We start from the raw sequence: 26,912 nt of genomic DNA on the forward strand, positions 1-26,912 counted from the left end.
CATTCTCATTTCTGAGAGTTAAGTGTGTGTGAAAGCCGTCCTTCACCTAGCTTGTAGGGAACACAAAGTTTCTTTTCACTTGCAAACACCACTCCATACATATATATGGGGATGTACGAGCTGCAACTCGGTTTAACAGTGAAAACTGCAGTAACTTCATACAGGCACTAGGAAACAGACTGAGAAACCAGAGTAATACTTTCTCCTGCAACCCGTTCCCATTTTGCTACATGAACGAACGTCACTCCACATGCTCAAATCTGTGAGATAAGTGTGTGTGAAAGCCGTCCTTCACCTAGCTTGTTGGGAGCACAAGTTTCTATTCACTTGCAAACTCCACTCCATACATTTATATGGGGATGTACGAGCAGCAACTCGGTTTTACAGTGAAAACTGCAATATCTTCAAACCGGCGCTAGGAAACATACTGAGAAACCAGAGTAAAAGTTTCTCCTGCAACCCGTTACCTTTGTGCTAGATGAACGAACGTCTCTCCACATGCTCAGATCTGAGGTTTAAGTGTGTGTGAAAGCCGTCCTTCACATTGCTTGTTGGGAACACAAAGTTTCTTTTCTCTTGCAAACTCCACTCCATACATATATATGGGGAGGTACTAGCTCCAACTCGGTTTTACAGTGAAAACTGCAGGAACTTCAAACCGGCAGTAGGAAACATACTGAGAAATCAGAGTAAAAGATTCTCCTGCAACCCGTTCCCTTTGTGCTAGATGAACGAACGTCTCTCCACATGCTCAGTTCTGAGAGATAATTGTGTGTGAAAGCCGCCCTTCACCTAGTTTGTTGGGAACACAAAGTTTCTTTTCAGTTGCAAAATCCTCTCCATACATATATATGGGGAGGTACGAACTCCAACTCGTATTTACAGTGAAAACTACAGGAAATTCAAAAAGGCACTAGTAAACAGACTGAGAAACAAGAGTATAAGTTTCTCCTGCAACCCGTTCCTTTGTGCTAGATGAACGAACTTCTCTCCACATGCTCAGATCTGAGGGTTAAGTGTGTGTGAAAGCCGTTCTTCACCTTGCTTGTTGGGAACACAAAGTTTCTTTTCAGTTGCAAACTCCACTCCATACATATATATGGGGAGGTACTAGCTCCAACTCGGTTTTACAGTGAAAACTGCAGGAACTTCAAACCGGCAGTAGGAAACAGACAGAGAAATCAGAGTAAAAAATTCCCCTGCAACCCGATCCCTTTGTGCTAGATGAACGAAGGTCTCTCCACATGCTCAGTTCTGAGAGATAAGTGTGTGTGAAAGCCGTTCTTCACCTAGCTTGTTGGGAACACAAAGTTTCTTTTCAGTTTCAAACTCCTCTGCATACATATATAAGGGGAGGAACTAGCTCCAACTCTGTTTTACAGTGAAAACTGCAGGAACATCAAACCGGCACTAGGAAACAGAATGAGAAACCAGAGTAAAAGTTTCTCCTGCAACCCGTTCCCTTTGTGCTAGATGAACGAAGGTCTCTCCACATGCTCAGTTCTGAGAGATAAGTGTGTGTGAAAGCCGTCCTTCAACTTGCTTGTTGGGAACACAAAGTTTCTTTACAGTTGCAAACTCCTCTCCATAAATATATATGGGGAAGTACTAGCGCCAAATCGGTTTTACAGTGAAAACTGCAGGAACTTCAAACCGGCACTAGGAAACAGACTGAGAAACCAGAGTAAAAGTTTCTCCAGCAACCCGTTCCCTTTGTGCTAGATGAACGAACGTCTCTCCACATGCTCAGTTCTGACAGATAAGTGGGTGAAAGCCGTATTTCACCAAGCTTGTTGGGAACACAAAGTTTCTTTTCAGTTGCAAACTCCCCTCCATTCATATATATGGGGAGGTTCTAGCTCCAACACAGTTTTACAGTGAAAACTACAGGAACTTCAGTCCGGCACTAGGTATCAGACGGATATACCAGAGTAAAAGTTTCTCCAGCAAACCGTTCCCTTTTTGCTAGATGAACGAATGTCTCTCCACATGCTAAGTTCTGAGATTTAAGTGTGTGTGAAAGCCGTCCTTAACCTAGCTTGTTGGGAACACAAAGTTTTTTTTAACTTGCAAACTCCACTGCATACATATATATGGGGAGGTACGAGCTCCAACTCGGTTTTAAAGTGAAAACTGCAGTAAATTCAAACCGGCACTAGGAAACGGACTGAGAAATCATAGTAAAAGCTTCTCCTGCAACCCGTTCCCTTTTTGCTAGATGAACGAACGTCTCTCCACATGCTCAGTTCTGAGAGATAAGTGTGTGTGAAAGCCGTACTTCAATTTGCTTGCTGGGAACACAAAGTTTCTTTTCACTTGCAAACTCCACTCCATACGTATATATGGGTATGTACGAGCTGCAAATCGGTTTTACAGGGAAAACTGCAGTAATTTCAAACCGGCGCTAGGAAACAGACTGAGAAACCAGAGTAAAAATTTCTCCTGCAATCCGTTCCCTTTGTGCTAGATGAACGAAAGTCTCTCCACATGCTCAGTTCTGACAGATAAGTGGGTGAAAGCCGTATTTCACCTAGCTTGTTGGGAACACAAAGTTTCTTTTCAGTTGCAAACTCCCCTCCATACATATATATGGGGAGGTTCTAGCTCCAACACAGTTTTACAGTGAAAACTACAGGAAATTCAGTCCGGCACTAGGTATCAGACTGAGATACCAGAGTAAAAGTTTCTCCAGCAAACCGTTCCCTTTTTGCTAGATGAACGAATGTCTCTCCACATGCTAAGTTCTGAGATTTAAGTGTGTGTGAAAGCCGTCCTTAACCTAGCTTGTTGGGAACACAAAGTTTCTTTTAACTTGCAAACTCCACTGCATACATATATATGGGGAGGTACGAGCTCCAACTCGGTTTTAAAGTGAAAACTGCAGTAAATTCAAACCGGCACTAGGAAACGGACTGAGAAAACATAGTAAAAGCTTCTCCTGCAACCCGTTCCCTTTTTGCTAGATGAACGAACGTCTCTCCACATGCTCAGTTCTGAGAGATAAGTGTGTGTGAAAGCCGTACTTCAATTTGCTTGCTGGGAACACAAAGTTTCTTTTCACTTGCAAACTCCACTCCATACGTATATATGGGTATGTACGAGCTGCAAATCGGTTTTACAGGGAAAACTGCAGTAATTTCAAACCGGCGCTAGGAAAAAGACTGAGAAACCAGAGTAAAAATTTCTCCTGCAACCCGTTCCCTTTGTGTTAGATGAACGAAAGTCTCTCCACATGCTCTGTTCTGAGAAATAAGTGTGTGTGAAAGCCGTCCTTCACCTAGCTTGTTGGGAACACAAAATTTCTTTTCAGTTGCAAACTCCACTCCATACATATATATGGTGAGGTACGAGCTCCAAACCGGTTTTACAGTGAAAACTGCAGTAAATTCAAACCGACGCTAGGAAACAGACTGAGAAACCAGAGTAAAAGTTTCTCCTGCAACCCGTTTCCTTTGTGCTAGATGAACGAACGTCTCTCCACATGCTCAGTTCTGAGAGATATGTGTGTGTGAAAGCCGTCCTTCACATAGCTTGTTGGGAACACAAAGTTTCTTTTCAGTTGCAAATTCCACTCCATACATATATATGGGGAAGTACGATCTCCAACTCGGTTTTACAGTGAAAACTGCAGTAACTTCAAACCGGCACTAGGAAACAGACTGGGAATCCAGAGTAAAAGTTTCTCCTGCAACCTGTTCCATTTGTGCTAGATGTACGAACGTCTCTCCACATGCTCAGTTCTGAGAGATAAGTGTGTGTGAAAGCCGTCCTTCACCTAGTTTGTGGGAACACAAAGTTTCTTTTCACTTGCAAACTACACTCCATACATATATATGGGGAGGTACGAGCTCCAACTCGGTTTTACAGTGAAAACTGCAGTAACTTCAAACCGGCACTAGGAAACAGACTGAGAAACCAGAGTAAAAGTTTCTCCTGCAACCCGTTCCGTTTGTGCTAGATGAACGAAAGTCTCTCAACATGCTCAGTTCTGAGAGATAACTGTGTGTGAAAGCCGTCCTTCACCTAGCTTGTTGGGAACACAAAGTTTCTTTTCAGTTGCAAACTCCACTCCATACATATATATGAGTAGGTAGGAGCTCCAAATCCGATTTACAGTGAAAACTGCAGAAACTTCAAACCGGCACTAGGAAACAGACTGGGAAACCAGAGTAAAAATTTCTCCTGCAATCCGTTCCCTTTGTGCTAGATGAACGAACGTCTCTCCACATTCTCATTTCTGAGAGTTAAGTGTGTGTGAAAGCCGTCCTTCACCTAGCTTGTAGGGAACACAAAGTTTCTTTTCACTTGCAAACACCACTCCATACATATATATGGGGATGTACGAGCTGCAACTCGGTTTAACAGTGAAAACTGCAGTAACTTCATACAGGCACTAGGAAACAGACTGAGAAACCAGAGTAATACTTTCTCCTGCAACCCGTTCCCATTTTGCTACATGAACGAACGTCACTCCACATGCTCAAATCTGTGAGATAAGTGTGTGTGAAAGCCGTCCTTCACCTAGCTTGTTGGGAGCACAAGATTCTATTCACTTGCAAACTCCACTCCATATATTTATATGGGGATGTACGAGCAGCAACTCGGTTTTACAGTGAAAACTGCAATATCTTCAAACCGGCGCTAGGAAACATACTGAGAAACCAGAGTAAAAGATTCTCCTGCAACCCGTTCCCTTTTTGCTAGATGAACGAACGTCTCTCCACATGCTCAGTTCTGAGAGATAAGTGTGTGTGAAAGCCGTACTTCAATTTGCTTGCTGGGAACACAAAGTTTCTTTTCACTTGCAAACTCCACTCCATACGTATATATGGGTATGTACGAGCTGCAAATCGGTTTTACAGGGAAAACTGCAGTAATTTCAAACCGGCGCTAGGAAACAGACTGAGAAACCAGAGTAAAAATTTCTCCTGCAACCCGTTCCCTTTGTGTTAGATGAACGAAAGTCTCTCCACATGCTCTGTTCTGAGAAATAAGTGTGTGTGAAAGCCGTCCTTCACCTAGCTTGTTGGGAACACAAAATTTCTTTTCAGTTGCAAACTCCACTCCATACATATATATGGTGAGGTACGAGCTCCAAACCGGTTTTACAGTGAAAACTGCAGTAAATTCAAACCGACGCTAGGAAACAGACTGAGAAACCAGAGTAAAAGTTTCTCCTGCAACCCGTTTCCTTTGTGCTAGATGCACGAACGTCTCTCCACATGCTCAGTTCTGAGAGATATGTGTGTGTGAAAGCCGTCCTTCACATAGCTTGTTGGGAACACAAAGTTTCTTTTCAGTTGCAAATTCCACTCCATACATATATATGGGGAAGTACGATCTCCAACTCGGTTTTACAGTGAAAACTGCAGTAACTTCAAACCGGCACTAGGAAACAGACTGGGAATCCAGAGTAAAAGTTTCTCCTGCAACCTGTTCCATTTGTGCTAGATGTACGAACGTCTCTCCACATGCTCAATTCTGAGAGATAAGTGTGTGTGAAAGCCGTCCTTCACCTAGTTTGTTGGAACACAAAGTTTCTTTTCACTTGCAAACTACACTCCATACATATATATGGGGAGGTACGAGCTCCAACTCGGTTTTACAGTGAAAACTGCAGGAAATTCAAACCGGCACTAGGAAACAGACTGAGAAACCAGAGTAAAAGTTTCTCCTGCAACCCGTTCCGTTTGTGCTAGATGAACGAAAGTCTCTCAACATGCTCAGTTCTGAGAGATAACTGTGTGTGAAAGCCGTCCTTCACCTAGCTTGTTGGGAACACAAAGTTTCTTTTCAGTTGCAAACTCCACTCCATACATATATATGAGTAGATAGGAGCTCCAAATCCGTTTTACAGTGAAAACTGCAGAAACTTCAAACCGGCACTAGGAAACAGACTGGGAAACCAGAGTAAAAATTTCTCCTGCAATCCGTTCCCTTTGTGCTAGATGAACGAACGTCACTCCACATGCTCAAATCTGTGAGATAAGTGTGTGTGAAAGCCGTCCTTCACCTAGCTTGTTGGGAGCACAAGTTTCTATTCACTTGCAAACTCCACTCCATACATTTATATGGGGATGTATGAGCAGCAACTCGGTTTTACAGTGAAAACTGCAATATCTTCAAACCGGCGCTAGGAAACATACTGAGAAACCAGAGTAAAAGTTTCTCCTGCAACCCGTTACCTTTGTGCTAGATGAACGAACGTCTCTCCACATGCTCAGATCTGAGGTTTAAGTGTGTGTGAAAGCCGTCCTTCACATTGCTTGTTGGGAACACAAAGTTTCTTTTCTCTTGCAAACTCCACTCCATACATATATATGGGGAGGTACTAGCTCCAACTCGGTTTTACAGTGAAAACTGCAGGAACTTCAAACCGGCAGTAGGAAACATACTGAGAAATCAGAGTAAAAGATTCTCCTGCAACCCGTTCCCTTTGTGCTAGATGAACGAACGTCTCTCCACATGCTCAGTTCTGAGAGATAATTGTGTGTGAAAGCCGCCATTCACCTAGTTTGTTGGGAACACAAAGTTTCTTTTCAGTTGCAAATTCCACTCCATACATATATATGGGGAGGTACAAGCTCCAACACTTTTTTACAGTGAAAACTGCACGAATTTCAAACCGGCACTAGGAAACAGACTGAGAAACCAGAGTAAAAGTTTCTCCTGCAAACAGTTCCCTTTGTGCTAGATGAACGAACGTCTCTCCACATGCTCAGTTCTGAGTGATAAGTGTGTGTGAAAGCCGTCCTTCACCTAGCTTGTTGGGAACAGAGAGTTTCTTTTCAGTTGCAAACTCCACTCCATACATATATATGGGGAGTTACTAGCTCCAACACGGTTTTACAGTGAAAATTGCAGGAAATTCAAACCGGCACTTGGAAACAGAATGACAAACCAGGGTAAAAGTTTCTCCTGCAACCCGTTCCCTTTGTGCTAGATGAATGAACGTCTCTCCACATGCTCAGTTCTGAGAGATAAGTGTGTGTAAAAGCCGTACTTCACCTAGCATGTTGGGAACACAAAGTTTCTTTTCAGGTGCAAACTCCTCTCCATACATATATATGGGGAGGTACTAGCTCCAACATGTTTTACAGTGAAAACTGCAGGAACTTCAAACCGGCACTAGGAAACACACTGATAAACCAGAGTAAATGTTTCTACTGCAACCCGTTCCCTTTGAGCTAGATGAACGAACGTCTCTCCACATGCTAAGTTCTGAGAGATAAGTGTGTGTGAAAGCCTTCCTCCACCTAGCTTGTTGGGAACCCAAAGTTTCTTTTCAGTTGCAAACTCCACTCCATACATATACATGGGGAGGTACTTGATCCAACTCGGTTTTACAGTGAAAACTGCAGGAACTTCAAATCGGCACTAGGAAACACACTGTGAAACCAGAGTAAATGTTTCACCTGCAACCCGTTCCCTTTGTCCTAGATGAACGAATGTCTCCCAACATGCTCAGTTCTGAGAGATAATTGTGTGTGAAAGCCGTCCTTCACCTAGCTTGTTGGGAACACAAAGTTTCTTTTCAGTTTCAAACTCCACTCCATACATATATATGGGGACGTACTAGTTCCAACACGGTTTTACAGTGAAAACTGCAGGAAATTCATACCGACAGTAGGAAACAGACTGAGAAAACAGAGTAAAAGTTTCTCCTACAAACCGTTCCCTTTGTGCTAATTGAACGAACGTCTCTCCACATGCTCAGTTCTGAGAGATGTGTGTGTGAAAGCCGTCCTTCACCTAGCTTGTAGGGAACACTAAGATTCTTTCCAGTTGCAAACCCTGCTCCATACATATATATGGGGAGGTACTAGCTCCAACTCGATTTTACAGTGAAAACTGCAGGAAGTTCAAACCGGCACTAGGAAACACACTGAGAAACCAGAGTAAAAGTTTCTAATGCAACACGTTCCATTTGAGCTAGATGAACGAACGTCTCTCCACATGCTCAGTTCTGAGAGATTAGTGTGTGTGAAAGCCGTCCATCACCTAGCTTGTTTGGAACCCAAAGTTTCTTTTCACTTGCAAACTCCACTCCATACATATATATGGGGAGGTACTAGCTCCAACACTCTTTTACAGTGAAAACTGCAGGAAATTCAATCCGGTACTAGGAAACAGACTGAGACACCAGAGTAATAGCTTCTCCTGCAACCAGTTCCCTTTGTGCTAGATGAACGAACGTCTCTCCACATGCTCAGTTCTGAGAGAAAGTTGTGTGTGAAAGCCGTCCTTCACCTAGCTTGTTGGGAACACAAAGTTTCTTTTCAGTTGCAAAGTCCACTCCATACATATATATGCGGAGGTACTAGATCCAACTCGGTTTTACAGTGAAAACTGCAGGAACTTCAAACCGGCACTAGGAAAAAGACTGAGAAACCAGAGTAAATATTTCTCCTGCAACCCGTTCCCTTTGTGCTATATGAACGAACGTCTCTCCACATGCTCAGTTCTGAGAGATTAGTGTGTGTGAAAGCCGTCCATCACCTAGCTTGTTTGGAACCCAAAGTTTCTTTTCACTTGCAAACTCCACTCCATACATATATATGGGGAGGTACTAGCTCCAACACTCTTTTACAGTGAAAACTGCAGGAAATTCAAACCGGCACTAGGAAACAGACTGAGAAACCAGAGTAAAGTTTCCCCTGCAAAGCGTTCCCTTTGTGCTAGATGAACGATAGTCTCTCCACATGCTCAGTTCTGAGAGATAATTGTGTGTGAAAGCCGTCCTTCACCTAGCTTGTTGGGGACACAAAGTTTCTTTTCAGTTGCCAACTCCACTCCATACATATATATGGGTAGGTACTATCTCCAAATCTTTTTTAAAGTGAAAAATGCAGGAACTTCAAACCGGCACTAGGAAACACACTGAGAATCCAGAGTAAAAGTTTCTCCTGCAACCCGTTCCCTTTGTGCTAGATGAACGAACGTCTCTCCCCATGCTCAGTTCTGAGAGATAAGTGTGTGTGAAAGCCGTCCTTCACCTAGCTTGTTGGGAACACAAAGTTTCTTTTCAGATGCTAACTCCACTCCATACATATATATGGGGTGGTAAAAGCTCCAACTCGGTTTTACAGTGAAAACTGCAGGAAATTAAAACCGGCCCTAGGACACAGACTGAGAAACCAGAGTAAAAGTTTCTCCTGCAACCCGTTCCATTTGTGCAAGATGAACGAACGTCTCTCCACATGCTAAGTTCTGAGAGATAATTGTGTGTGAAAGCCGTCCTTCACCTAGTTTGTTGGGAACACAAAGTTTCTTTTCAGTTGCAAACTCCACTCCATACATATATATGGGGAGGTACTAGCTCCAACAAGGTTTTACAGTGAAAACTGCAGGAACTTCAAGCCGGCAATAGGAAACATACTGAGAAACCAGAGAAAAAGTTTCTCCTGCAACCCGTTCCCTTTGTGCTAGATGAACGAACGTCTCTCCCCATGCTCAGTTCTGAGAGATAAGTGTGTGTGAAAGCCTTCCTTCAAGTAACTTGTGGGGACCCCAAAGTTTCTGTTCACTTGCAAACTCCACTCCATACATATATACGGGGAGTTACTAGCTCCAACTCGGTTTTACAGTGAAAAGTGCCGGAACTTCAAACCGGCCCTATGAAACAGACATAAAAACCAGAGTAAAAGATTCTCCTGCAACCCGTTCCCTTTGTGCTAGATGAACGAAAGTCTATCCACATGCTCAGTTCTGAAGAGATAAGTGTGTGTGAAAGCCGTCCTTCAAATAGCTTGTGGGGAACATAAAGATTCTTTTCAGTTGCAAACTCCACTCCATACATATATATGGGGAGGTACTAGCTCCAACTCGGTTTTACAGTGAAAACTGCAGGAAATTCATACCGGCAGTAGGAAACAGACTGAGAAACCAGAGTAAAAGTTTCTCCTGCAACCCGTTCCATTTGTGCTAGATGAACGAACGTCTCTCCACATGCTCAGTTCTAAGAGTTAACTGTGTGTGAAAGCCGTCCTTCATCTAGATTGTTGGGAACACAAAGTTTCTTTTCAGATGCAAAATCCACTCCATACATATATAAGGGGAGGTACTAGCTCCAACTCGGTTTTACAGTGAAAACTGCAGGAACTTCAAACCGGCACGAGGAAACAGACTGAGAAACCAGAGTAAAAGTTTCTCCTGCAACCCGTTTCCTTTGTGATAGATGAACGAACGTCTCTCCACATGGTCAGTTCTGAGAGATAAGTGTGTGTGAATGCCTTCCTTCAAATAGCTTCTTGGGAACCCAAAGTTTCTTTTCACTTGCAAACTACACTACATACATATATATGGGTAGATTCTATCTCCAACTCGTTTTTACACTGAAATATGCAGGAAATTCACACTGGCACTAGGAAAGAGACTGAGAAACCAGAGTAAAAGTTTCTCCTGCAACACGTTCCCTGTGTGCTAGATGAACGAATTTCTCTCCACATGCTCAGTTCTGAGAGATAAGTGTGTGTGAAAGCCGTACTTCACGTAACTTGTTGGGAACACAAAGTTTCTTTTCAGTTGCAAACTCCACTCCATACATATATATGGGGAGGTACTAGTTCTAACTCAGTTTTACAGTGAAAACTGCAGGAACTTCAAGCCGGCAATAGGAAACAGACTGAGAAACCAGAGTAAAAGTTTCTCCAGCAACCCGTTCCCTTTGTGCTAGATGAACGAACGCCTCTCCACATGCTCAGTTCTGAGAGATAAGTGTGTGTGAATGCCTTCCTTCAAATAGCTTCTTGGGAACCCAAAGTTTCTTTTCAATTGCAAACTCCACTCCATACGTATATATGGGTATGTACGAGCTGCAAATCGGTTTTACAGTGAAAACTGCAGTAATTTCAAACCGGCGCTAGGAAACAGACTGAGAAACCAGAGTAAAAGTTTCTCCTGCAACCCGTTCCCTTTGTGTTAGATGAACGAAAGTCTATCCACATGCTCTGTTCTGAGAGTTAAGTGTGTGTGAAAGCCGTCCTTCACCTAGCTTGTTGGGAACACAAAGTTTATTTTCAGTTGCAAACTCCACTCAATACATATATATGGTGAGGTACTAGCTCCAACTCGTTTTTACAGTGAAAACTGCAGGAACTTCAAACCGGCACTGGGGAACAGACTGAGAAACCAGAGTAAAAGTTTCTCCTGCAAACCGTTCCCTTTGTGCTAGATGAAAGAACGTCTTTCCACATGCTCAGTTCTGAGAGAAAATTGTGTGTGAAAGCCGTCCTTCATATAGCTTGTTGTGAACACATGGTTTCTTTTCAGTTGCAAACTCCACTCCATACATATATATGGGGAGGTACGAGCTCCAACTCGTATTTACAGTGAAAACTACAGGAAATTCAAAAAGGCACTAGTAAACAGACTGAGAAACAAGAGTATAAGTTTCTCCTGCAACCCGTTCCTTTGTGCTAGATGAACGAACTTCTCTCCACATGCTCAGATCTGAGGGTTAAGTGTGTGTGAAAGCCGTCCTTCATCTAGCTTGTTGGGAACACAAAGTTTCTTTTCAGATGCAAAATCCACTCCATACATATATAAGGGGAGGTACTAGCTCCAACTCGGTTTTACAGTGAAAACTGCAGGAACTTCAAACCGGCACGAGGAAACAGACTGAGAAACCAGAGTAAAAGTTTCTCCTGCAACCCGTTTCCTTTGTGATAGATGAACGAACGTCTCTCCACATGCTCAGTTCTGAGTGATAAGTGTGTGTGAATGCCTTCCTTCAAATAGCTTCTTGGGTACCCAAAGTTTCTTTTCACTTGCAAACTACACTACATACATATATATGGGTAGATTCTATCTCCAACTCGTTTTTACACTGAAAAATGCAGGAAATTCACACTGGCACTAGGAAACAGACTGAGAAACCAGAGTAAAAGTTTCTCCTGCATCCCGTTCCCTTTGTGCTAGATGAACGAACGTCTCTCCACATGCTCAGTTCTGAGAGATAAGTGTGAGTGAAAGCCGTCCTTCACATAGCTTGTTGGGAACCCAAAGTTTCTTTTCACTTGCAAACTACACCCCATACATATATATGGGTAGGTACTATCTCCAACTCGTTTTTACAGTGAAAAATGCAGGAACTTCAAACCGGCACTAGGAAACAGACTGAGAAAACAGAGTAAAACTTTCTACTTCAACCCGTTCCCTGTGTGCTAGATGAACGAATTTCTCTCCACATGCTCAGTTCTGAGAGATAAGTGTGTGTGAAAGCCGTACTTCACGTAACTTGTTGGGAACACAAAGTTTCTTTTCAGTTGCAAACTCCACTCCATACATATATATGGGGAGGTACTAGTTCTAACTCAGTTTTACAGTGAAAACTGCAGGAACTTCAAACCGGCACAAGGAAACAGACTGAGAAACCAGAGTAAAACTTTCTACTTCAACCCGTTCCCTGTGTGCTAGATGAACGAATTTCTCTCCACATGCTCAGTTCTGAGAGATTAGTGTGTGTGAAAGCCGTCCTTCACCTAGCTTGTTGGGAGCACAAGTTTCTATTCACTTGCAAACTCCACTCCATACATATATATGGGGAGGTACTAGCTCCAACACTCTTTTACAGTGAAAACTGCAGGAAATTCAATCCGGTACTAGGAAACAGACTGAGACACCAGAGTAATAGCTTCTCCTGCAACCAGTTCCCTTTGTGCTAGATGAACGAACGTCTCTCCACATGCTCAGTTCTGAGAGAAAGTTGTGTGTGAAAGCCGTCCTTCACCTAGCTTGTTGGGAACACAAAGTTTCTTTTCAGTTGCAAAGTCCACTCCATACATATATATGCGGAGGTACTAGATCCAACTCGGTTTTACAGTGAAAACTGCAGGAACTTCAAACCGGCACTAGGAAAAAGACTGAGAAACCAGAGTAAATATTTCTCCTGCAACCCGTTCCCTTTGTGCTATATGAACGAAAGTCTCTCCACATGCTCAGTTCTGAGAGATTAGTGTGTGTGAAAGCCGTCCATCACCTAGCTTGTTTGGAACCCAAAGTTTCTTTTCACTTGCAAACTCCACTCCATACATATATATGGGGAGGTACTAGCTCCAACACTCTTTTACAGTGAAAACTGCAGGAAATTCAAACCGGCACTAGGAAACAGACTGAGAAACCAGAGTAAAGTTTCCCCTGCAAAGCGTTCCCTTTGTGCTAGATGAACGATAGTCTCTCCACATGCTCAGTTCTGAGAGATAATTGTGTGTGAAAGCCGTCCTTCACCTAGCTTGTTGGGGACACAAAGTTTCTTTTCAGTTGCAAACTCCACTCCATACATATATATGGGTAGGTACTATCTCCAAATCTTTTTTAAGGTGAAAAATGCAGGAACTTCAAACCGGCACTAGGAAACACACTGAGAAACCAGAGTAAAAGTTTCTCCTGCAACCCGTTCCCTTTGTGCTAGATGAACGAACGTCTCTCCCCATGCTCAGTTCTGAGAGATAAGTGTGTGTGAAAGCCGTCCTTCACCTAGCTTGTTGGGAACACAAAGTTTCTTTTCAGATGTTAACTCCACTCCATACATATATATGGGGTGGTAAAAGCTCCAACTCGGTTTTACAGTGAAAACTGCAGGAAATTAAAACCGGCCCTAGGACACAGACTGAGAAACCAGAGTAAAAGTTTCTCCTGCAACCCGTTCCATTTGTGCTAGATGAACGAACGTCTCTCCACATGCTAAGTTCTGAGAGATAATTGTGTGTGAAAGCCGTCCTTCACCTAGTTTGTTGGGAACACAAAGTTTCTTTTCAGTTGCAAACTCCACTCCATACATATATATGGGGAGGTACTAGCTCCAACAAGGTTTTACAGTGAAAACTGCAGGAACTTCAAGCCGGCAATAGGAAACATACTGAGAAACCAGAGAAAAAGTTTCTCCTGCAACCCGTTCCCTTTGTGCTAGATGAACGAACGTCTCTCCCCATGCTCAGTTCTGAGAGATAAGTGTGTGTGAAAGCCTTCCTTCACGTAACTTGTGGGGAACCCAAAGTTTCTGTTCACTTGCAAACTCCACTCCATACATATATACGGGGAGTTACTAGCTCCAACTCAGTTTTACAGTGAAAAGTGCCGGAACTTCAAACCGGCCCTATGAAACAGACATAAAAACCAGAGTAAAAGATTCTCCTGCAACCCGTTCCCTTTGTGCTAGATGAACGAAAGTCTATCCACATGCTCAGTTCTGAAGAGATAAGTGTGTGTGAAAGCCGTCCTTCAAATAGCTTGTGGGGAACATAAAGATTCTTTTCAGTTGCAAACTCCACTCCATACATATATATGGGGAGGTACTAGATCCAACTCGGTTTTACAGTGAAAACTGCAGGAAATTCATACCGGCAGTAGGAAACAGACTGAGAAACCAGAGTAAAAGTTTCTCCTGCAACCCGTTCCCTTTGTGCTAGATGAACGAAAGTCTCTCCACATGCTCAGTTCTGAGAGATAAGTGTGTGTGAAAGCCGTCCTTCACCTAGCTTGTTGGGAACACAAAGTTTCTTTTCAGTTGCAAACTCCACTCCATAAATATATATGTAGAGGTACTAGATCCAACTCGGTTTTACAGTGAAAACTGCAGGAACTTCAAACCGGCACTAGGAAACAGACTGAGAAACCAGAGTAAAAGTTTCTCCTGCAACCCGTTCCATTTGTGCTAGATGAACGAACGTCTCTCCACATGCTCAGTTCTAAGAGTTAACTGTGTGTGAAAGCCGTCCTTCATCTAGATTGTTGGGAACACAAAGTTTCTTTTCAGATGCAAAATCCACTCCATACATATATAAGGGGAGGTACTAGTTCCAACTCGGTTTTACAGTGAAAACTGCAGGAACTTCAAACCGGCACGAGGAAACAGACTGAGAAACCAGAGTAAAAGTTTCTCCTGCAACCCGTTTCCTTTGTGATAGATGAACGAACGTCTCTCCACATGCTCAGTTCTGAGAGATAAGTGTGTGTGAATGCCTTCCTTCAAATAGCTTCTTGGGAACCCAAAGTTTCTTTTCACTTGCAAACTACACTACATACATATATATGGGTAGATTCTATCTCCAACTCGTTTTTACACTGAAAAATGCAGGAAATTCACACTGGCACTAGGAAACAGACTGAGAAACCAGAGTAAAAGTTTCTCCTGCAACCCGTTCCCTTTGTGCTAGATGAACGAACGTCTCTCCACATGCTCAGTTCTGAGAGATAAGTGTGAGTGAAAGCCGTCCTTCACATAGCTTGTTGGGAACCCAAAGTTTCTTTTCACTTGCAAACTACACCCCATACATATATATGGGTAGGTACTATCTCCAACTCGTTTTTACAGTGAAAAATGCAGGAACTTCAAACCGGCACTAGGAAACAGACTGAGAAAACAGAGTAAAACTTTCTACTTCAACCCGTTCCCTGTGTGCTAGATGAACGAATTTCTCTCCACATGCTCAGTTCTGAGAGATAAGTGTGTGTGAAAGCCGTACTTCACGTAAATTGTTGGGAACACAAAGTTTCTTTTCAGTTGCAAACTCCACTCCATACATATATATGGGGAGGTACTAGTTCTAACTCAGTTTTACAGTGAAAACTGCAGGAACTTCAAGCCGGCAATAGGAAACAGACTGAGAAACCAGAGTAAAAGTTTCTCCAGCAACCCGTTCCCTTTGTGCTAGATGAACGAACGACTCTCCACATGCTCAGTTCTGAGAGATAAGTGTATGTGAAAGCCGTACTTCACCTTGCTTGCTGGGAACACAAAGTTTCTTTTCAATTGCAAACTCCACTCCATACGTATATATGGGTATGTACGAGCTGCAAATCGGTTTTACAGTGAAAACTGCAGTAATTTCAAACCGGCGCTAGGAAACAGACTGAGAAACCAGAGTAAAAGTTTCTCCTGCAACCCGTTCCCTTTGTGTTAGATGAACGAAAGTCTATCCACATGCTCTGTTCTGAGAGTTAAGTGTGTGTGAAAGCCGTCCTTCACCTAGCTTGTTGGGAAGACAAAGTTTCTTTTCAGTTGCAAACTCCACTCAATACATATATATGGTGAGGTACTAGCTCCAACTCGTTTTTACAGTGAAAACTGCAGGAACTTCAAACCAGCACTGGGAAACAGACTGAGAAACCAGAGTAAAAGTTTCTCCTGCAAACCGTTCCCTTTGTGCTAGATGAAAGAACGTCTCTCCACATGCTCAGTTCTGAGAGAAAATTGTGTGTGAAAGCCGTCCTTCATATAGCTTGTTGTGAACACATGGTTTCTTTTCAGTTGCAAACTCCACTCCATACATATATATGGGGAGGTACGAGCTCCAACTCGTATTTACAGTGAAAACTACAGGAAATTCAAAAAGGCACTAGTAAACAGACTGAGAAACAAGAGTATAAGTTTCTCCTGCATCCCGTTCCTTTGTGCTAGATGAACGAACTTCTCTCCACATGCTCAGATCTGAGGGTTAAGTGTGTGTGAAAGCCGTCCTTCATCTAGCTTGTTGGGAACACAAAGTTTCTTTTCAGATGCAAAATCCACTCCATACATATATAAGGGGAGGTACTAGCTCCAACTCGGTTTTACAGTGAAAACTGCAGGAACTTCAATCCGGCACGAGGAAACAGACTGAGAAACCAGAGTAAAAGTTTCTCCTGCAACCCGTTTCCTTTGTGATAGATGAACGAACGTCTCTCCACATGCTCAGTTCTGAGAGATAAGTGTGAGTGAAAGCCGTCCTTCACATAGCTTGTTGGGAACCCAAAGTTTCTTTTCACTTGCAAACTACACCCCATACATATATATGGGTAGGTACTATCTCCAACTCGTTTTTACAGTGAAAATGCAGGAACTTCAAACCGGCACTAGGAAACAGACTGAGAAACCAGAGTAAAACTTTCTACTTCAACCCGTTCCCTGTGTGCTAGATGAACGAATTTCTCTCCACATGCTCAGTTCTGAGAGATAAGTGTGTGTGAAAGCCGTACTTCACGTAACTTGTTGGGAACACAAAGTTTCTTTTCAGTTGCAAACTCCACTCCATACATATATATGGGGAGGTACTAGTTCTAACTCAGTTTTACAGTGAAAACTGCAGGAACTTCAAACCGGCACTAGGAAACAGACTGAGAAACCAGAGTAAAACTTTCTACTTCAACCCGTTCCCTGTGTGCTAGATGAACGAACGTCTCTCCACATGCTCAGTTCTGAGAGATAAGTGTGTGTGAAAGCCGTCCTTCACCTAGCTTGTTGGGAGCACAAGTTTCTATTCACTTGCAAACTCCACTCCATACATTTATATGGGGATGTACGAGCAGCAACTCGGTTTTACAGTGAAAACTGCAATATCTTCAAACCGGCGCTAGGAAACATACTGAGAAACCAGAGTAAAAGTTTCTCCTGCAACCCGTTACCTTTGTGCTAGATGAACGAACGTCTCTCCACATGCTCAGATCTGAGGTTTAAGTTTGTGTGAAAGCCGTCCTTCACATTGCTTGTTGGGAACACAAAGTTTCTTTTCTCTTGCAAACTCCACTCCATACATATATATGGGGAGGTACTAGCTCCAACTCGGTTTTACAGTGAAAACTGCAGGAACTTCAAACCGGCAGTAGGAAACATACTGAGAAATCAGAGTAAAAGATTCTCCTGCAACCCGTTCCCTTTGTGCTAGATGAACGAACGTCTCTCCACATGCTCAGTTCTGAGAGATAATTGTGTGTGAAAGCCGCCCTTCACCTAGTTTGTTGGGAACACAAAGTTTCTTTTCAGTTGCAAACTCCTCTCCATACATATATATGGGGAGGTACGAGCTCCAACTCGTATTTACAGTGAAAACTACAGGAAATTCAAAAAGGCACTAGTAAACAGACTGAGAAACAAGAGTATAAGTTTCTCCTGCAACCCGTTCCTTTGTGCTAGATGAACGAAGTTCTCTCCACATGCTCAGATCTGAGGGTTAAGTGTGTGTGAAAGCCGTTCTTCACCTTGCTTGTTGGGAACACAAAGTTTCTTTTCAGTTGCAAACTCCACTCCATACATATATATGGGGAGGTACTAGCTCCAACTCGGTTTTACAGTGAAAACTGCAGGAACTTCAAACCGGCAGTAGGAAACACAATGAGAAACCAGAGTAAAAGTTTCTCCTGCAACCCGTTCCCTTTGTGCTAGATGAACGAAGGTCTCTCCACATGCTCAGTTCTGAGAGATAAGTGTGTGTGAAAGCCGACCTTCAACTTGCTTGTTGGGAACACAAAGTTTCTTTACAGTTGCAAACTCCTCTCCATAAATATATATGGGGAAGTACTAGCGCCAACTCGGTTTTACAGTGAAAACTGCAAGAACTTCAAACCGGCACTAGGAAACAGACTGAGAAACCAGAGTAAAAGTTTCTCCTGCAACCCGTTCCGTTTGTGCTAGATGAACGAAAGTCTCTCAACATGCTCAGTTCTGAGAGATAACTGTGTGTGAAAGCCGTCCTTCACCTAGCTTGTTGGGAACACAAAGTTCCTTTTCAGTTGCAAACTCCACTCCATACATATATATGAGTAGGTAGGAGCTCCAAATCCGTTTTACAGTGAAAACTGCAGGAACTTCAAACCGGCACGAGGAAACAGACTGAGAAACCAGAGTAAAAGTTTCTCCTGCAACACGTTTCCTTTGTGATAGATGAACGAACGTCTCTCCACATGCTCAGTTCTGAGAGATAAGTGTGAGTGAAAGCCGTCCTTCACATAGCTTGTTGGGAACCCAAAGTTTCTTTTCACTTGCAAACTACACCCCATACATATATATGGGTAGGTACTATCTCCAACTCGTTTTTACAGTGAAAAATGCAGGAACTTCAAACCGGCACTAGGAAACAGACTGAGAAACCAGAGTAAAACTTTCTACTTCAACCCGTTCCCTGTGTGCTAGATGAACGAATTTCTCTCCACATGCTCAGTTCTGAGAGATAAGTGTGTGTGAAAGCCGTACTTCACGTAACTTGTTGGGAACACAAAGTTTCTTTTCAGTTGCAAACTCCACTCCATACATATATATGGGGAGGTACTAGTTCTAACTCAGTTTTACAGTGAAAACTGCAGGAACTTCAAACCGGCACTAGGAAACAGACTGAGAAACCAGAGTAAAACTTTCTACTTCAACCCGTTCCCTGTGTGCTAGATGAACGAACGTCTCTCCACATGCTCAGTTCTGAGAGATAAGTGTGTGTGAAAGCCGTCCTTCACCTAGCTTGTTGGGAGCACAAGTTTCTATTCACTTGCAAACTCCACTCCATACATTTATATGGGGATGTACGAGCAGCAACTCGGTTTTACAGTGAAAACTGCAATATCTTCAAACCGGCGCTAGGAAACATACTGAGAAACCAGAGTAAAAGTTTCTCCTGCAACCCGTTACCTTTGTGCTAGATGAACGAACGTCTCTCCACATGCTCAGATCTGAGGTTTAAGTTTGTGTGAAAGCCGTCCTTCACATTGCTTGTTGGGAACACAAAGTTTCTTTTCTCTTGCAAACTCCACTCCATACATATATATGGGGAGGTACTAGCTCCAACTCGGTTTTACAGTGAAAACTGCAGGAACTTCAAACCGGCAGTAGGAAACATACTGAGAAATCAGAGTAAAAGATTCTCCTGCAACCCGTTCCCTTTGTGCTAGATGAACGAACGTCTCTCCACATGCTCAGTTCTGAGAGATAATTGTGTGTGAAAGCCGCCCTTCACCTAGTTTGTTGGGAACACAAAGTTTCTTTTCAGTTGCAAACTCCTCTCCATACATATATATGGGGAGGTACGAGCTCCAACTCGTATTTACAGTGAAAACTACAGGAAATTCAAAAAGGCACTAGTAAACAGACTGAGAAACAAGAGTATAAGTTTCTCCTGCAACCCGTTCCTTTGTGCTAGATGAACGAACTTCTCTCCACATGCTCAGATCTGAGGGTTAAGTGTGTGTGAAAGCCGTTCTTCACCTTGCTTGTTGGGAACACAAAGTTTCTTTTCAGTTGCAAACTCCACTCCATACATATATATGGGGAGGTACTAGCTCCAACTCGGTTTTACAGTGAAAACTGCAGGAACTTCAAACCGGCAGTAGGAAACAGAATGAGAAACCAGAGTAAAAGTTTCTCCTGCAACCCGTTCCCTTTGTGCTAGATGAACGAAGGTCTCTCCACATGCTCAGTTCTGAGAGATAAGTGTGTGTGAAAGCCGTCCTTCAACTTGCTTGTTGGGAACACAAAGTTTCTTTACAGTTGCAAACTCCTCTCCATAAATATATATGGGGAAGTACTAGCGCCAACTCGGTTTTACAGTGAAAACTGCAGGAACTTCAAACCGGCACTAGGAAACAGACTGAGAAACCAGAGTAAAAGTTTCTCCTGCAACCCGTTCCGTTTGTGCTAGATGAACGAAAGTCTCTCAACATGCTCAGTTCTGAGAGATAACTGTGTGTGAAAGCCGTCCTTCACCTAGCTTGTTGGGAACACAAAGTTCCTTTTCAGTTGCAAACTCCACTCCATACATATATATGAGTAGGTAGGAGCTCCAAATCCGTTTTACAGTGAAAACTGCAGAAACTTCAAACCGGCACTAGGAAACAGACTGGGAAACCAGAGTAAAAATTTCTCCTGCAATCCGTTCCCTTTGTGCTAGATGAACGAACGTCTCTCCACATTCTCATTTCTGAGAGTTAAGTGTGTGTGAAAGCCGTCCTTCACCTAGTTTGTAGGGAACACAAAGTTTCTTTTCACTTGCAAACACCACTCCATACATATATATGGGGATGTACGAGCTGCAACTCGGTTTAACAGTGAAAACTGCAGTAACTTCATACAGGCACTAGGAAACAGACTGAGAAACCAGAGTAATACTTTCTCCTGCAACCCGTTCCCATTTTGCTACATGAACGAACGTCACTCCACATGCTCAAATCTGTGAGATAAGTGTGTGTGAAAGCCGTCCTTCACCTAGCTTGTTGGGAGCACAAGTTTCTATTCACTTGCAAACTCCACTCCATACATTTATATGGGGATGTACGAGCAGCAACTCGGTTTTACAGTGAAAACTGCAATATCTTCAAACCGGCGCTAGGAAACATTCTGAGAAACCAGAGTAAAAGTTTCTCCTGCAACCCGTTACCTTTGTGCTAGATGAACGAACGTCTCTCCACATGCTGAGATCTGAGGTTTAAGTGTGTGTGAAAGCCGTCCTTCACATTGCTTGTTGGGAACACAAAGTTTCTTTTCTCTTGCAAACTCCACTCCATACATATATATGGGGAGGTACTAGCTCCAACTCGGTTTTACAGTGAAAACTGCAGGAACTTCAAACCGGCAGTAGGAAACATACTGAGAAATCACAGTAAAAGATTCTCCTGCAACCCGTTCCCTTTGTGCTAGATGAACGAACGTCTCTCCACATGCTCAGTTCTGAGAGATAATTGTGTGTGAAAGCCGCCCTTCACCTAGTTTGTTGGGAACACAAAGTTTCTTTCAGTTGCAAACTCCTCTCCATACATATATATGGGGAGGTACGAGCTCCAACTCGTATTTACAGTGAAAACTACAGGAAATTCAAAAAGGCACTAGTAAACAGACTGAGAAACAAGAGTATAAGTTTCTCCTGCAACCCGTTCCTTTGTGCTAGATGAACGAACTTCTCTCCACATGCTCAGATCTGAGGGTTAAGTGTGTGTGAAAGCCGTTCTTCACCTTGCTTGTTGGGAACACAAAGTTTCTTTTCAGTTGCAAACTCCAATCCATACATATATATGGGGAGGTACTAGCTCCAACTCGGTTTTACAGTGAAAACTGCAGGAACTTCAAACCGGCAGTAGGAAACAGACTGAGAAATCAGAGTAAAAAATTCCCCTGCAACCCGTTCCCTTTGTGCTAGATGAACGAAGGTCTCTCCACATGCTCAGTTCTGAGAGATAAGTGTGTGTGAAAGCCGTTCTTCACCTAGCTTGTTGGGAACACAAAGTTTCTTTTCAGTTGCAAACTCCACTCCATACATATATATGGGGAGGAACTAGCTCCAACTCTGTTTTACAGTGAAAACTGCAGGAACATCAAACCGGCACTAGGAAACAGAATGAGAAACCAGAGTAAAAGTTTCTCCTGCAACCCGTTCCCTTTGTGCTAGATGAACGAAGGTCTCTCCACATGCTCAGTTCTGAGAGATAAGTGTGTGTGAAAGCTGTCCTTGAACTTGCTTTTTGGGAACACAAAGTTTCTTTACAGTTGCAAACTCCTCTCCATAAATATATATGGGGAAGTACTAGCGCCAACTCGGTTTTACAGTGAAAACTGCAGGAACTTCATACCGGCACTAGGAAACAGACTGAGAAACCAGAGTAAAAGTTTCTCCAGCAACCCGTTCCGTTTGTGCTAAATGAACGAAAGTCTCTCAACATGCTCAGTTCTGAGAGATAACTGTGTGTGAAAGCCTTCCTTCACCTAGCTTGTTGGGAACACAAAGTTTCTTTTCAGTTGCAAACTCCACTCCATACATATATATGAGTAGGTAGGAGCTCCAAATCCGTTTTACAGTGAAAACTGCAGAAACTTCAAACCGGCACTAGGAAACAGACTGGGAAACCAGAGTAAAAATTTCTCCTGCAATCCGTTCCCTTTGTGCTAGATGAACGAAAGTCTCTCCACATTCTCATTTCTGAGAGTTAAGTGTGTGTGAAAGCCGTCCTTCACCTAGCTTGTAGGGAACACAAAGTTTCTTTTCACTTGCAAACACCACTCCATACATATATATGGGGATGTACGAGCTGCAACTCGGTTTAACAGTGAAAACTGCAGTAACTTCATACAGGCACTAGGAAACAGACTGAGAAACCAGAGTAATACTTTCTCCTGCAACCCGTTCCCATTTTGCTACATGAACGAACGTCACTCCACGTGCTCAATTCTGTGAGATAAGTGTGTGTGAAAGCCGTCCTTCACCTAGCTTGTTGGGAGCACAAGTTTCTATTCACTTGCAAACACCACTCCATACATATATATGGGGATGTACGAGCTGCAACTCGGTTTAACAGTGAAAACTGCAGTAACTTCATACAGGCACTAGGAAACAGACTGAGAAACCAGAGTAATACTTTCTCCTGCAACCCGTTCCCATTTTGCTACATGAACGAACGTCACTCCACATGCTCAAATCTGTGAGATAAGTGTGTGTGAAAGCCGTCCTTCACCTAGCTTGTTGGGAGCACAAGTTTCTATTCACTTGCAAACTCCACTCCATACATTTATATGGGGATGTACGAGCAGCAACTCGGTTTTACAGTGAAAACTGCAATATCTTCAAACCGGCGCTAGGAAACATACTGAGAAACCAGAGTAAAAGTTTCTCCTGCAACACGTTACCTTTGTGCTAGATGAACGAACGTCTCTCCACATGCTCAGATCTGAGGTTTAAGTGTGTGTGAAAGCCGTCCTTCACATTGCTTGTTCGGAACACAAAGTTTCTTTTCTCTTGCAAACTCCACTCCATACATATATATGGGGAGGTACTAGCTCCAACTCGGTTTTACAGTGAAAACTGGAGGAAATTCATACTGACAGTAGGAAACAGTCTGAGAAAACAGAGTAAAAATTTCTCCTACAAACCGTTCCCTTTGTGCTAATTGAACGAACGTCTCTCCACATGCTCAGTTCTGAGAGATGTGTGTGTGAAAGCCGTCCTTCACCTAGCTTGTAGGGATCACTAAGATTCTTTCCAGTTGCAAACTCTGCTCCATACATATATATGGGGAGGTACTAGCTCCAACTCGATTTTACAGTGAAAACTGCAGGAAGTTCAAACCGGCACTAGGAAACACACCGAGAAACCAGAGTAAAAGTTTCTAATGCAACCCGTTCCATTTGAGCTAGATGAACGAACGTCTCTCCACATGCTCAGTTCTGAGAGATTAGTGTGTGTGAAAGCCGTCCATCACCTAGCTTGTTTGGAACCCAAAGTTTCTTTTCACTTGCAAACTCCACTCCATACATATATATGGGGAGGTACTAGCTCCAACACTCTTTTACAGTGAAAACTGCAGGAAATTCAATCCGGTACTAGGAAACAGACTGAGACACCAGAGTAATAGCTTCTCCTGCAACCAGTTCCCTTTGTGCTAGATGAACGAACGTCTCTCCACATGCTCAGTTCTGAGAGAAAGTTGTGTGTGAAAGCCGTCCTTCACCTAGCTTGTTGGGAACACAAAGTTTCTTTTCAGTTGCAAAGTCCACTCCATACATATATATGCGGAGGTACTAGATCCAACTCGGTTTTACAGTGAAAACTGCAGGAACTTCAAACCGGCACTAGGAAAAAGACTGAGAAACCAGAGTAAATATTTCTCCTGCAACCCGTTCCCTTTGTGCTATATGAACGAACGTCTCTCCACATGCTCAGTTCTGAGAGATTAGTGTGTGTGAAAGCCGTCCATCACCTAGCTTGTTTGGAACCCAAAGTTTCTTTTCACTTGCAAACTCCACTCCATACATATATATGGGGAGGTACTAGCTCCAACACTATTTTACAGTGAAAATTGCAGGAAATTCAAACCGGCACTAGGAAACAGACTGAGAAACCAGAGTAAAGTTTCCCCTGCAAAGCGTTCCCTTTGTGCTAGATGAACGATAGTCTCTCCACATGCTCAGTTCTGAGAGATAATTGTGTGTGAAAGCCGTCCTTCACCTAGCTTGTTGGGGATACAAAGTTTCTTTTCAGTTGCAAACTCCAATCCATACATATATATGGGTAGGTACTATCTCCAAATTTTTTTAAGGTGAAAAATGCAGGAACTTCAAACCGGCACTAGGAAACACACTGAGAAACCAGAGTAAAAGTTTCTCCTGCAACCCGTTCCCTTTGTGCTAGATGAACGAACGTCTCTCCCCATGCTCAGTTCTGAGAGATAAGTGTGTGTGAAAGCCGTCCTTCACCTAGCTTGTTGGGAACACAAAGTTTCTTTTCAGATGCTAACTCCACTCCATACATATATATGGGGTGGTAAAAGCTCCAACTCGGTTTTACAGTGAAAACTGCAGGAAATTAAAACCGGCCCTAGGACACAGACTGAGAAACCAGAGTAAAAGTTTCTCCTGCAACCCGTTCCATTTGTGCTAGATGAACGAACGTCTCTCCACATGCTAAGTTCTGAGAGATAATTGTGTGTGAAAGCCGTCCTTCACCTAGTTTGTTGGGAACACAAAGTTTCTTTTCAGTTGCAAACTCCACTCCATACATATATATGGGGAGGTACTAGCTCCAACTCGGTTTTACAGTGAAAACTGCAGGAAATTCATACCGGCAGTAGGAAACAAACTGAGAAACCAGAGTAAAAGTTTCTCCTGCAACCCGTTCCCTTTGTGCTAGATGAACGAAAGTCTCTCCACATGCTCAGTTCTGAGAGATAAGTGTGTGTGAAAGCCGTCCTTCACCTAGCTTGTTGGGAACACAAAGTTTCTTTTCAGTTGCAAACTCCACTCCATAAATATATATGTAGAGGTACTAGATCCAACTCGGTTTTACATTGAAAACTGCAGGAACTTCAAACCGGCACTAGGAAACAGACTGAGAAACCAGAGTAAAAGTTTCTCCTGCAACCCGTTCCATTTGTGCTAGATGAACGAACGTCTCTCCACATGCTCAGTTCTAAGAGTTAACTGTGTGTGAAAGCCGTCCTTCATCTAGATTGTTGGGAACACAAAGTTTCTTTTCAGATGCAAAATCCACTCCATACATATATAAGGGGAGGTACTAGCTCCAACTCGGTTTTACAGTGAAAACTGCAGGAACTTCAAACCGGCACGAGGAAACAGACTGAGAAACCAGAGTAAAAGTTTCTCCTGCAACCCGTTTCCTTTGTGATAGATGAACGAACGTCTCTCCACATGCTCAGTTCTGAGAGATAAGTGTGTGTGAATGCCTTCCTTCAAATAGCTTCTTGGGAACCCAAAGTTTCTTTTCACTTGCAAACTACACTACATACATATATATGGGTAGATTCTATCTCCAACTCGTTTTTACACTGAAAAATGCAGGAAATTCACACTGGCACTAGGAAACAGACTGAGAAACCAGAGTAAAAGTTTCTCCTGCAACCCGTTCCCTTTGTGCTAGATGAACGAACGTCTCTCCACATGCTCAGTTCTGAGAGATAAGTGTGAGTGAAAGCCGTCCTTCACATAGCTTGTTGGGAACCCAAAGTTTCTTTTCACTTCCAAACTACACCCCATACATATATATGGGTAGGTACTATCTCCAACTCGTTTTTACAGTGAAAAATGCAGGAACTTCAAACCGGCACTAGGAAACAGACTGAGAAACCAGAGTAAAACTTTCTACTTCAACCCGTTCCCTGTGTGCTAGATGAACGAATTTCTCTCCACATGCTCAGTTCTGAGAGATAAGTGTGTGTGAAAGCCGTACTTCACGTAACTTGTTGGGAACACAAAGTTTCTTTTCAGTTGCAAACTCCACTCCATACATATATATGGGGAGGTACTAGTTCTAACTCAGTTTTACAGTGAAAACTGCAGGAACTTCAAGCCGGCAATAGGAAACAGACTGAGAAACCAGAGTAAAAGTTTCTCCAGCAACCCGTTCCCTTTGTGCTAGATGAACGAACGACTCTCCACATGCTCAGTTCTGAGAGATAAGTGTATGTGAAAGCCGTACTTCACCTTGCTTGCTGGGAACACAAAGTTTCTTTTCAATTGCAAACTCCACTCCATACGTATATATGGGTATGTACGAGCTGCAAATCGGTTTTACAGTGAAAACTGCAGTAATTTCAAACCGGCGCTAGGAAACAGACTGAGAAACCAGAGTAAAAGTTTCTCCTGCAACCCGTTCCCTTTGTGTTAGATGAACGAAAGTCTATCCACATGCTCTGTTCTGAGAGATAAGTGTGTGTGAAAGCCGTCCTTCACCTAG

Source organism: Camelus dromedarius, chromosome 23 (assembly GCF_036321535.1).
Source record: "Camelus dromedarius isolate mCamDro1 chromosome 23, mCamDro1.pat, whole genome shotgun sequence".
NCBI lineage: Eukaryota > Metazoa > Chordata > Mammalia > Artiodactyla > Camelidae > Camelus > Camelus dromedarius.